Raw genomic sequence first — 6,913 nt, 5'->3', positions numbered from 1 at the left:
GGCATGAAAATGCGGCGTCCATGGCTCACTACCCATAATCATAAGAAGGTCCTTAGGAGTCATTTTGGTAATGTCATGAAAGGAAGACCCTCACGGTTCGTTTTCCAGACTTGAGATCTCTAAGGCCGGTAAACAACAACAGAGCTCATTGGCACCTTGCCCAAGGAGGAATGGATGGAAAATGGGAGTGACAAAGATAGGTGCCAAAACAGTACACATTTTACCTCTTCAAATCGTAATAGTAACGTAATTTTACATTACTAAGAAATAAACAAACATCAGTCACAACTGTGTAATGAAGAAGATCAGCAGGGATCCAACGCGAAGTCACGTAGAGAGACGGAACTGGAAAACGGAACCGTATCCTTATTGGGAATTGAACCTCTTGAAATGCAGGCCGAAATATTTTCTAAGATGACAAACCCCTATATATACTGTATATAATACCGTAAACTGAAAAAGACGTCTGCTTGACCACTAGGCCTAGATTTCCCTTTCCACTAATTGAAATGACCGTGTGAGCATCGCTTTTGTCTTAGAGCCTTTCAAAACATAGCTCCAATGTTGTGGTTATAAATATGATGGGCAGAATACCCATATCGAAGCAAAGAAGAAAGCGAGAGATGAGAATACACGAACCGATAAACAAATACGAATGAAACTACAACATACTATAGTCATCCACAAACAGCCGTGTAAGTCGGTTAAAAGAGAACAAATGATTTGAGTGAATATATAAGCATTGTTCGAAAATTAGACCAAATATTTATCTATCAGTAGAACAGTGATTCTTTCAGCTGTAAATGTTAATTCGAAAGAAAGATTAATTGAAATCCAACATAGCGATTTTTTTTATATTTACTGCCAATGAATCAGCAGGCTGATGGAGAGGTTTTAGCGATACTATTTATGGATGCATAAATAGAGAGAGAGAGAGAGAGAGAGAGAGAGAGAGAGAGAGAGAGAGAGACTCCTAAACAAAGAGGGCAGGTAAAAAGAAAGCTGCTCTCGCTCTCCAAAGAGTTCGAAAAGGACTGACAAATGACCCCTCATAAAAAAGATAACTTCATTTATTTATATCCTTCCCTCAGCCATTGGCAGGAAGGAGGCCTCGTGTCTTCACTACTACCCGAAAGCTACCATAGGCCTACAGGGTGCGCCGCCGGAGGAGGTAGGCCTAGCTCCCTCAACCACTCTTTACAGCACCTGGGTATGCTAGGTCGTAACCTGTGTGGTGAAGTCCACCTTGAGACATTGTCTGTACAAGGTGGACGGATTCCTACGGTTTTGCCTTCGTATTTTTTCTTTTTCGTCAGTGTCATTAAAAGCAAGTAAAAAAATGTTTCTTCGGTACAATCTAGTTTTCTGTACAGCGTATTAATACCGTATGAAACTCTCAGCCACGGCCCATGAATGTGTTGATAGCACTTATAGAGGTGCCAGATGCTCTATCATGGCTAGCTTTAACCTAAAAACAAAAAACTACAAAAAAGTAGAATGAGAGTGAAAACCGTCACCCGTTGATATACTCGAGGATAAAGAACAAACATTGAACATATGAAGTCACGGTAAGCATTCATAGGACATGAGTTATATTGCACTCATAGATCTCGAGAAATTTAAATCTTTACTCTTTGTACATAATTGAATGAGTGCAGACGGACACGTATCCACTCTTTCGTACATAAGAAGTAAAAAGTAAGCGTTTGGTTTTCCAGTGATGAAGGAAAAAATAAACCTTCCCATTCAAGACGAACCAGAGAAAAACGCAATTTATTTCTTTCCGTTTCTCAGATTCTGCTCTCTAGACAATACACAAGAAGTTACACCAGGCTAATCCTGTGAAGTTACAATTATATATTATGACAAAGCAGTGAACGAAATAAGTTGAAGTTTTTTTAATAAAAGAGAAACTATGGGTGGCGAAGGGAGAATGTTGAAACGAGAATGACGCTTAGTTTACTAAGTGTCATTCACGTTTTTAACTTCACCTGTTTGGAGCTGGTGACAGCAGGTAATAATTAAGGATGAAAACAAACAGAAGAAGAGAGAGAAATGAAGTATACATCATCTTCACGCAAAATTTTAACAGAGAGGAATAAAGCCCAGTTAATGGTCCTTCTCTGGGAAAAGAAATGATGGGAAAAGTAAGTTGATTGACACAAGACAAGATTGGAGAATTGCCTTCAGGAAGATGGGAAATTCTGTATATTATCTGACTCTTGCAAAACAAATAGCGACGAGACATTCTACGGATTCTTGCTGTCGAGAGAAAATCCCGAGAATAGAAATGAATATGAATAATCAGTCGAGACCGAACGCTTCGCTACCCAGAGGCAATAAATAACTCTCTATCTACCATTCATTTATTTTCCCCTGCTTATCTCTTTGTCCTTTTCGCGTGGGCCATCATCCTGAGAGGGAAAGGACATTAGGACACCAGGGGGAAGAAAGGGGTAGCGTAAGTACCAAGCACCCGGAAAGTTAAGTGGCACTAAGATAGCCAGAGTGCCGCTTTTCCTCGCTTTATAGTGCCCCCTGTGGCACTCACCGTGCTCTTTGACAACGCTGCCCCTGCCACCTTTTTTATGAGCATATATATAATACTGTATATGTGATACGCGCGCACCACAACACACACACACTTATATATATATATATATATATATTATATAGATATATATATATATTGTATGTATGATTGTAATAACTATAATGCCTGCTTAACTTTTTGATTTCTTCTCACTTTTGGATACACTTGTGACTACAAAGCCTTGAGATTAAATTGAGGAACAAAAAAAAAAAAAAAAAATATATATATATATATATATATATATATATATATATATATATATATATATATATTGCATATGATATATATACTACATATGTATAGATACATTTATGTAATTGTATATATATATATATATACATATGTGTTTTTTTCGGGCAGAATTTCTCTTTCACAATGTTTGTTGTTGTAGATAGTCACCTTTGTGGCACTGACTTCTTTATATTCCCTTACTTCTGCTTTCAATGATCTCAGCATGTAATAACACATTATGTAAATAATCCATCACCCCATTAGAATTTGTGAATCAAAAACATTGTAACTGAGAAATATGGCAACCACCAGCTCCCCCTCCCACATCAATCAATCCAATGCTGCCGGGATAAATAGAACACAAGAGACGCCTATATATTTTAATTCTTGTTTGAGAAAATCCGAGATAGGGCGAAACGGACCGTAGCAGTGAATAAAAAAACATACCACGAATCTTTATGTTTATCCAGATTTATGGGGAATCATTGAAAGTAAAAGTTAGGGAATATGAAAAAGTCTACATCAAAGAAGTCGATGCCACAAAGGCAATTGCCGACAACAAATATATATATATATATATATATATATATATATATATATATATATATATATATGTATATATATATATATACACGTATACACACACACACACACACACACACACACACACACATATATATATATATATATATATATATATATATATAGTATATATATATATATATCTATATATATCTGTATATGTGTGTCTGTGTGTGCGTACCCTAATCTCAATAACTTGTCGGATAGGTCGCGTATATAGTCGAAAGTTTAAGCAAAAATCGAAGCTACTGAGGAGTAACTTGCCCACACATGAAAGGGCTGTTTTTGGAATCCACCCAAATCTTACTCACAAACAAACTACATCAGGGATGAAATTAATTGGAAATTATGGATTTTTCTTGTGAAAATGGTTGACCCTTTTCTGCGAAATGCTTTCTAAGATAACGAACTTGGAGTTAATTTGAAACAATGTAAAAAGTCTAGAATTATGTAAAGGTGATTATGAGTCTGTCATAAATTGTCTGTCACCTTTGAAGATACTCTAACCTTTATTTTGTCATTATCCAGACAAAACACCCTTACTAAAAACTGGCAAATCAGAAGCCGAAATTGCAAGAAAGCAGATTTCCTGTTTTCTTTCTTCAGGAAAGGAAAATAAATAGAGGTCGGGTTGCAATTTGCAATCTTTCCCCGAAACCAATTACTCCGCCCTCGTGACCTTCCCGCTTCGAGGTTTAAAAGAATCTATTTCTCTGTGATTTAGGTGCTCTAATCTGATTAACATCTCTGTGGCACCGTCTGTTTTCGCTAACTTTTACATGATTTGAGATGCTTCCTGGCTGAACTGTAATTCAAACCACACACACACACACACACCCACACACACACACACACCAACACACCCACAACACATATATATATATATATATATATACTATAAATATAATATATATATATATATATACATATTTGCGCGCGTGTATGCTTGACTATTATGCTCTGTTAGAGTTTATATGACACGCAAGAATGTTTTTATGTTTAACAATAAATTATTGGATTCGGAGTATTGATAATCAGAAATATAAGAGATGAATTCATTTAGAATTTAGTTAACTGAAGAACTTTCGTTCTCCTTGGATGAGAGAGTGAATAAAGATCCATGTGATAAAGAAAACTACCAGCTCTCGTGTCAATTGACAGTTGCAGCAGGCTAGGAAAACTGAGAGAATCAATCGTCAAGACGTACTACACGTAGGAATTATAAGGGCTAATTAGAACACTGTCAGTGAAGAGGCAAGGAAAAAGAAAGAGCACGACTTAGACAAGTAGGAGTGGACAGATTTGTGGAGCAACTTGTGAAAGAGAAGACAATATGAAATATAGTGCAATCGTTACGACAGAGAAAAAGAGGTCATTAGACAGTAGATATCAACTGGTTAAGAAAAGGAGTGAAACTGTGAGCAGGATGTGTGATAGACTAAGGTGTTATGGTAAACTACCCCAACAAAGTTTCCCAGGAGAACCTAACTAGATAAAATCATGGAATTAGATGAGAGCGAACACCAGAAGGCCTTATTAGACTGTTGAATCCACTGTGGGGACTAAATTGTAGGATTACAAAATTTTGAGCCAAGTGATGCTATTTACAGGGTGAAGCATTATATCTAAAGGATTTTAAAGCCCAAATGGTAGTGATTATTGGTGATAGATGGCGTACTTTCCCAGGAAGCGGTTGAACAAACTCACACTTCCAAGGCGAAAGCTTGTTTCCAAGTCGCAAGAGTTCTCCGTTTTCTTAGTTAACTGCCTTTGTTTAATAATAGTATTATTTTCGAATTAATTTAATCTTTGTTCGCCTTTAATGGAAAAGTAAGAAAATTTGGGATGACTTTTTCGTATCCTGTGGTTTGATTTTGTATAGAGGTGGGGTTACTTTACTTTACTTTATCTTCCCGCCACTGGCCAGTGGCATAAGGCTGAGAGGTGGGGTTAGCTAAAGAGAGGTGTTTTAGCTTTAGAAAAATTTGGGGTTTTTTTTTTAGCTTTTTTTTTTTTTTTTTTTTAAAGAAAAGTAACTATTTTGATGGAGTAGTGTTTAGGTTATATTCTGATATCTCTATCCAATATTTCTATACATGATTGGGAAAGAATTGCAATATTAAGTAAGGGTAAATTCAATGCCGTCGAGAGAGAAAATAAGACAGTCAGATATTTAAAAGTTGAATAAAAGAAAAGCTTGCCAGAATGTAGGAACGGACTCGTTAACAATGGTCAAAGACTCCAGAAGGTATAGTTTATGCTTATGGTTATGGGTGAACACTTGTTGAAAAATAGATGATTTCTAATGAAACATTTTTTTCTACTCTGGGGAAAACTGCCCACCCAGTTCTCGTAAAAGTTTGTATTTACATGCATAATTAAAACAATATTATAAATAAATATGTTAGGTGAATTATACGGTTGCGACACAAATTTATTCGAGTGATTCTCTTCACAACGAGGAATAAACGAAAATAGCAAAATTCAATGTACTTCCTCAGTAGTCACTTGACACAAATATATATTACGTCGTGCGTGTAATTTACAACAAATACCCGACGACATCAACATAGGAAATCCCGCTAGTACTAGTAACCGAGGAAGAGCACTTGAACTCCACAAAAGGTTCAGCGTTAACACAAGCTGTAAATTTCAATGAATATATTAGCATTGTTTGTGAATATATGCAAAGAAGAAAATTTGAAAAAAGAAAAACTTCTTTAATTAGTGGTTATCTTGTTCCAAGGAAAGTTAAAACGTTTCTTATCCTCCCAAATGGTTTCTGTGTTTTTATGTTTGTTGGTGGGAGGCTGCTGGCTTTGCGCTCACCTGCTTCTATGCGCAGCTCTGATGGAGCCAGTTACTAGTCCCCTATGAATATATTGTATGAAGGTTTGAGAGAGAGAGAGAGAGAGAGAGAGAGAGAGAGAGAATTTGGAGGCTGTTTTACACCCCTTTATATATATGGTATACAGATCTGAGGCATAAACGCGAACACATTATGAATAGTATCACTTGAGTGGAGTGATCATTACATCATATGTAGTTGGGGCCTTCCGTTTTAATGGCTCTAACGGCGAAAGAAACATTCACGTATTTTTTTTCCCTTATTTCAAAACCACACTCTCTCTCTCTCTCTTCCCCGCCCTTACCGCACCTACGACCCACAAGAAGCTACTAAAAACCAGGTACGTATTTCATTACTTAGGCCAACAGACACACACTGGATTTTAGGTAACGCGTTCAAACGTCCTTCTCGTCTGCTCTTAGGAACGAACAAAGACCCCCAGTTAGTGAGTTTTGTCTGAGTGTGTGTGTGTGTGTGTGTGAGAGAGAGAGAGAGAGAGAGAGAGAGAGAGAGAGAGAGATGTTTTTTTTCAGAACTACAGTAGCGAGGAGGGGACCGATGATTGGCTCTATCTTGCTCCCTACCTCTCCCCAGAGCTGGTGCAGAAAAGGAAGTGATTCTACCTCACAGACTTTTCAGCTACCTCCAACACTCAAGAT

Source organism: Macrobrachium nipponense, chromosome 34 (genome assembly GCF_015104395.2).
Source record: "Macrobrachium nipponense isolate FS-2020 chromosome 34, ASM1510439v2, whole genome shotgun sequence".
Lineage (NCBI taxonomy): Eukaryota > Metazoa > Arthropoda > Malacostraca > Decapoda > Palaemonidae > Macrobrachium > Macrobrachium nipponense.
The sequence above is the reverse complement of the archived record's forward strand: the minus strand, read 5'-3'. Positions refer to the sequence as shown.